We start from the raw sequence: 6,024 nt of genomic DNA, 5'->3' as shown, positions 1-6,024 counted from the left end.
GAGGAAAAGTTATAAAAAAAAAACTAAATTCCAATTTTGGTCACTTACATTTGCTCTAAAATTCTTTTTGGTACATACATTAAGTCTGTGACATTTTGATCTTAACGTATTGTTTTGTATATTTGGTCCCAGACAAGGTCACAAACTTAATGTATAGGACCCGAAAAGAACTTTATGGAAAATGTACGGGACAAAAATTGGACTTTTGTCCTAGATTATAATTAAGTTATTAAATTGATCAAACATTCTGACTGTTAATTTTAGTAGAAAATGGTTATTTTGGACCAAAACAATATGTTTGGGACCAAAAGTTACCAAAATAATTTTAAGGCAAATGTAAGGGACCAAAATTGGACTTTAGTCTAAAAAAAATACTCTATTCTATCCCATTACTTTCAAACCCGAGCGCTTTGAAAATACGGACGCTCACAAGGCTCCGCGATTGCTCCCGTTCGGGATGGGGAGGCGCGTGTGCCCCGGTAAAGCCTTGGCCCAGCGGGTCGTTGGGTTGGCGTTGGGGTCTTTATTGCAGTGCTTTGAATGGGAGAGAATTGATGAGAAGTTTATATTAGCGTATAAGTTTTGCCTGGATTGTTGGGAGAAATAGTGTAACACTTGGCATGTGGTTATATTCCAATGCTGCAAAACGGCCTATACAAGAATCAGGAAACTCAACATAAATGCTATGTAAGAATCAAACCCGAATATTGCGAATACTATCCGAAAAAAGGATATTTTTTACAATGGCTATCTGTAAGTGCTACAATTGTAGTATAGATCTTGTGTAGAGCAGCAACTGCTTCAATCGTGTTGATTCTTTCATTTGCTGTAATGGCTGAACATTTCATTGCCAATTCAAAGAGGGACAAGAAACATTGCTCCTTTACACATAAATGTGGATCTTTCGTTGATAACTGATGGTCGCCATTGTTCGTGTTTGGACGACAGCTTCCCCTCCATCAAAAAGCTTAGAAATATCAAAAGCAACAAGATGAGCAACCATGTCTTGATCAAGCAACACATAACACATTGTTTGGCTTTACATCAGAGTGAACAATCCGGAATGTATAACCGTGGTGAAGATATTCCAAGGCCGCTGCAACATCTATTGCTAGTTCAAGTCTCTTTATAAGATCCAACCCATACATATCGGAATGCAACCATTTATCCAAGCTCCCATTCGGCATGTAAGTCAAGACCAGAGCTTTAAACTCTGTGTTGCTAATACATCCAATAACACGAACTAAGTTTCTGTGACGAATGTTGCATAGTATTTCCGTTTCAGTAGCAAAGCTCTTAGCTGCTCCTTGTAGTTGCAAGTCGAACACTTTGACCGCAACTTCTAATCCATCTGAAAGTGTCGCTTTGTATACTGAACCATAACTTCCTCGTCCGAGCAGGTTAGTCTCACTAAATGATGTTATGTCTGCTTCCAATTCTATGTAAGAAATTCTTCTCCTATTTCTTATTCTTCTCTCTCATTTTTCCGTTTTCGTCTCCTTATCAACACGAGCATGACAATCACCACAATGACTACTAAACTCAACGAGGGAACAATGATCATGTACTTAATTGATATTCCACCATGTTGGCAATTGAAACATAAAATGAACATAAAAAATATCCCACATCGGTGTACGCAAAGAGCTTAATCCACTATATAAGTCTGTCTCATGGGCCTCTCCTCCTATCACCAATTGGTTTTAGGATGGAACACACGGATTTCTATCATGGTATCAGAGCGGATCACCGATTGTGGGCTAAAATTGACTGACCCAGCAGTATATCTGGGCTGAAACCAAAAAAAAAATGACTGACCCAGCAGTATAACTGGGCTGAAAATTTGGGCCAGTGGTCCAACCGATCGGAAAAAAATTGGGCCGATTGTCCAATCGATTATAAAAAAGTCCAACCCCTCCAAGATAATTGAAACATAAAATGAACATAAAAAATATCCCACATCTTTGTACACAAAGAGCTAATCCACTATATAAGTCTCATTAGCCTCTCCTCCTATCACCAATTGGTTTTAGGATGGAACCCACGAATTTCTATCACACCATTATCTTTTAGGCATGATTGGATTTGAAACCATAGTGGACCACCACAAAGGCCAATTTTCTGCAATTTAACAATGCTTTCTGTAATAATGAAGTATATTTTATTTATACAATTGTTAATTTCATAATGAGAATATAATCTTTTATATAATTAAATATAAGTATACATATTTTTTAATAAGAAAACATAGTTATCATGATATTACGGTTAATAAATAGTTAAGTTAGCAAAAGAATGGATAATTATTATAGTGGAGGATGTTTGAGTTAATGAAAATAGCAGTCACAATGAATTATGACGATTTAATAGAGCCATAGATTTCAAGTGAAAAAGAAAGGTAAATCTAGGCACAAATACTTGTTAAGAATAGTTAATAATAAGAATAGAACAAAGACACTTGCTTTTGATATTTGATTCTTTCCTATGGTGTTCATTAACTTATAATAATAATAATAATTGTTCTTTATACAATTTATAATCAAATCAATCAATAAATCTTTGTTCCAGATTACACCATATTTTGAATCATTGAATAGGTTAAGTTATTTTTATATTTATCTTTTCGGATTTTCTCAGTTAATTATTTCCATGGTCATATTTGGAGTTGAACCACATAGGTAGAAATTCTGTAAATACTAGTGTTGAAGAAGATTGCGTAATATCAGACGGAGGATACTCGAGAATCATTCTCTTACCAAAGATAGAAGATTGCAATCATGTAATTAAGCTAATTAGACTTACCATGTATAGGGATTCCTAGTATTATATATTGGTGTAATGTGTATAATGAAATCATCAAGAAATAATACAAACCCCTTTCTACCGATACTACTTTCTATCATGGTATCAGAGCAGGTTTAATCTTGGCTCAGAACGATTTCATCATAGCCATACCATACCAAATTCTCGACCCATAGCCAAAACCAAACACAGAAATCAAATCCTACATCAGGAACAATGTCAGACGCCGAGAAAGATACGAAAACGAATCCGAAAGCATCAACAAAGTTGAGGGACAGCAAAAACATTACTGTTGCGTTCAAATTGAATGGGATGAACTACCCAATCTGGTCCAGATTGATGAAGGTCAAGATCGGAGGCAGAGGAGCCTACTCGTACATCAGGAATGAGCCTCCTGAACCCGCAAGCAAGGGGTACGAGGATTGGGAGGAAGACGATCTGGTCGTCTTTTCATGGATAGTCGACAATATCGAAGACGATATTATCGCAGATTTCGCACATCACCAAACCTCGAAGGCATTATGGGACAACCTGAGGGTGACTTACGAGAGCAAGGCGGATCCGTATCTCATCTACGACCTGGAGGAAAAAGCAATCAACATCAGACAAGGAAATCTCGATCTAGAGACATACTACCGGAAAATAAACGGGCTGTGGATCAATATTGATCGCTGCCAGAAATCACCAATCACATGTTGCGACAAGGGCGTCGACCAATTCCGAGAATTCTACAACAACAAGCGACTGATCAAGTTTCTCACGGGGTTGAATCCGGAATATGATTCAATCCGGAGGGACATCCTTAAGGAGGGACCAGAGATGTCACTCGAAGAAGCCTACGGCTGGGTGAAGAGGGAGGCTACCCGGAGGAGCATCAACACGGCCCCTCCACCTGTCGGAGACGATGACAGCAAAACAACCGACTCGCCGGCTGGAGGAATAGGGTTCGGCCTCGCTGCCCAGAGCCATCGCCCGACCTCCCGCGGACCACCATGACCACCACAGCCACCTACCGACCAGGAAGCAAGCCGGACAAATCCCGATTGGTCTGTTCTCACTGCGGGAAACCGAGACATACCAAGGAGGAGTGCTTCCTCTTAACCGGATACCCGGAGTGGTGGGAGGAGAAGCAGAGGGCGCGAGCGGCTCAAGCAAAAATGGCGGTCACCATAAACGAAAAGGGACAATCCGCGGCCGAAAACAGAGAACCGATCGGTGACCAGGGGAAACCACCGGGAGCTTCGAGGCGGCGGTAATGGAGGTAAAGGGTTTGGTTTAACACCAAACCCTAATCCTTTTCCTTATTTTAAATTGTCCCCCATAAAGAAGCCTAAATTTGAATTGCCCCCCATAAAGAATGTTTATTTCGAAAATAGACCCCACTCTATTGAGTTTAGACCCCCAGACTCTGTGAAATATCATTTACCACCCCAGATATTGCCTAAAACTTGAAAATTCCCAAATACTTGTAGTTTTGTGTTAGAAAACCCCTTTGCACCACTAGAAAATATTTCCGCTGCATTGCACACCTATAATAATGATAGATCGAAGGATAAAGGGTGGATTTTTGATTGTGGAGCTACAGACACTATGACCCCGGAAAAAGATGATTTTAGTAGCTATGAGACAGTATCTGATACATACATCAAAACCGCAAATGGGGAATTAATTACTGTTGTTGGGTCGGGAACCATTGTTATATCTCTCGATTACTCAAAACTAGGTTAACAAACTCAATTGGTAGCTAAGCAATTGAATTGAAAGAGCACAAGAATGAAACAAAGAAATCACAAGAGCATAGGTAATCAAAAGTCCTTAAATTAATCAAAAGCGTTCATTGTAGTCTTCACTAAAACTCTACAAGGGATTTAGCTACTCATATTCAATGCAAATTCACAAGATAAATCCATGGAAAGTGAACTAAACATAAGAAAACTAATAAAGATACTCCCAAAGGTGGATTGAGTGGGAAAATCGTCTTCGTCTTCAACCTTCTTGATGAATCGGACTCTTTGTCGCTTTAATCTGCTCTCCAATGTGAAAACTGCTCTTGGGGGCGTGTCTGGTGTGTTTGGGCACGAAAACCTAGCTCTCCTTTTATACCCGGGGCGGAAATAATAGCAATTAACTCTCGCAGAACACATCGCCCGGCCGGGCGATGTTAAGTCGCCTAAACGCCCGGTCGGGCGATCTCTCGATGGCCTGATTCTTTCACATCGCCCGGTCGGGCGATTCTTCCGAGGCAGAACGCCCGGTCGGGCAAACTCTCTGGATTCGTTCCTTCTTCGCACAAACGCCCGAGCCGGGCGTTTCTCTTATACATGAACGCCCGGTCGGGCACTTCTCCTGTAATCCAGCTTCAAGCTCGTTTTCAAGTAATTTTCACCTGTTTTATCCCCAAACACTAGACAAACTCATCAAAACACTTAAGTAGTGGATAATGGATGCAAACTCAAGTAATATGCTACAAAACATTGAAGTATTCACGTTAAACATCCAAAAATACTTGCTACACTACGAGTTTATCAGTGACTAGAGACTTGAATTGTACTCTTCTAATGCATCCCACTTTCTGCATATTACAGGATATTCAGACGAGGAGGATTCTTGGGCGTGGATGAGAGGCAAGGACTCTACTACGTGGATGAGATAGCTCAACATGGCAATGCGATGCTGGCTCACGGATCCACGAAACAAGAAATTTGTCTGTGGCACCGAAGACTAGGACACCCTTCCTCCGGTTACTTTAAACTTCTTTTTCCGAACATTTCAATTCCTGCTGATTTTTCATGTGAAACATGTGTTTTGGCCAAAAGCCATAGACAATCATTTAAACCCACAAATACTCGTATGAATTCCATTTTTTCCTTGATACATTCTGATGTGTGGGGCCCTGCACCAATTACTGGTGGGGGTAATTTTCGATATTTTGTGATATTTGTGGATGATTGCACTAGAATGACGTGGATATATTTTTTAAAACATAAATCTGAGGTTGTCGAAAAATTTATCCTTTTTCTATAAAATGATCCAAACACAGTTCCATACCACCATCCAAACCCTTAGGTCCGATAATGGGAGAGAGTTCGTTAACAGTTCGATGACCTAGTTTTGCAAAGATAAAGGAATGATCCACCAAACATCCTGTGCCTACACTCCAGAACAAAATGGGGTAGCAGAAAGAAAAAACCGAACGATCCTTGAAATCACCCGAGCCTTAAT

The sequence above is a fragment of the Salvia splendens genome, chromosome 19, assembly GCF_004379255.2.
Source record: "Salvia splendens isolate huo1 chromosome 19, SspV2, whole genome shotgun sequence".
Lineage (NCBI taxonomy): Eukaryota > Viridiplantae > Streptophyta > Magnoliopsida > Lamiales > Lamiaceae > Salvia > Salvia splendens.
Note: the sequence above shows the minus strand (reverse complement) of the source record.